Raw genomic sequence first — 1,470 nt, 5'->3', positions numbered from 1 at the left:
ATCAGTCTTTCGGACGCTATCGTTCTCGGGTCGAGCGGGATGGCCGCTCGGCCAACCACCCATTGCCCGAGCTCCACTTTGAATGTAATCTGCTCAGTCGTAGCTCCGCTCGGCTAGTGCCGAGGTTTGATGTAACTCCGAGTGGAGCCGGTCGCTCGGCATGTGCTCCATCGATCCACTTCTCTGAGCGTCAGAAGATCGGTATGTGGTCGAGCTATGATGATGTTGGGTCGGACCTTCTCTATCCCGATCGGGTAGGTGGGCCACCTGACCGGTCGATGGTACATGGACGTTGACTACCCCGACTCTGACCTTTGACCTCCACAGTGGCAATGTCCTTCCACTAGGTGGGTCCCTCATCACCGCATCAATAAGTACACAATGCAAGAACCGAAGGACATAATCATAAATGCATAACAGATAAAAGTACAGGCATACTACGAGTATCAAGTAGTGATATACCAAGCAGATATAAATATAACTATTACTACGAGTTATAACCTACTAAGCATATCAGAATGACAATATCAAAAAGATAAGTCAAAGGTACTCGTCTAAAAAATGGAGATCATATCCGAAATGGATCCCACGTCGAGATGCCTTCTCACATCAAAGTCCTGTAATACATAATATACAGATTTAGCTAATTACATATAGATTAATTAGCTAAATCAAATCCCTAACAAAATCTAATCCATCGATTAACTAGGATTAGCTCCATTAACTCTAACCATTCCACTATTCAATTAGATTTAAGTCTATACATAAATCAACCTAAAGTCATCCAAATATGAATCTATCCTCTAACCATGTAATCCAATCCATACTTAATTCAATGTATTTACCTCAATATAATAGTTCTTGCTAACATTGTTAACAATTCCAGCTCCACAGAACACAACTATACTCGCTAGAAACTGGTGACCGGAGCTGGATGACGCTGCTGACCACCCAAACAGATGCCCCAAATCATATATCTAACAATTCACACTTAAAATCAGTGGCTAAGGTTAGTGATTACCTCTAATATGGCAGCAAGGCAGCAGAGCACTCCTTGTGACCAGTGGAGAGGGTGAGTGTGTGATGGTGTCTCCCACAACAGCCAGTGGCAATGCCTCCGATGATAAGTAGCAATGGATCGAAGATAGAAAAGGGCAACGACCGGTGTAGAAGATCTGGTGGCTGTGGCTACTAGAGCTAGGTCAAGATGGTGGCGCCGACTCAGAGCAGAGGGAGACAACGACGAGCAGAATCAGACCAAGAAGAAAGGGGCAACACTGAATCGAAGCTAGGGCTCGGCGTGGCTATTGTGATGCCAAATCACAGCAGAGGAGGGCGATCTGTGCGCATGGCAGTGAGGAAAGATCGACGCTAGGGCTCGGCCTTTCCTCTCTTGGCCGAGGTTCTGCCCGTGTGGCCGACTAATCAGGGAAGAAGGGAGGCGGTGCTTCATGCGGCGACACAAGATCA

The sequence above is a fragment of the Zingiber officinale genome, chromosome 1A (assembly GCF_018446385.1).
Source record: "Zingiber officinale cultivar Zhangliang chromosome 1A, Zo_v1.1, whole genome shotgun sequence".
In the NCBI taxonomy this organism is placed as follows: Eukaryota; Viridiplantae; Streptophyta; class Magnoliopsida; order Zingiberales; family Zingiberaceae; genus Zingiber; species Zingiber officinale.
This window is presented reverse-complemented; position numbering follows the sequence as displayed.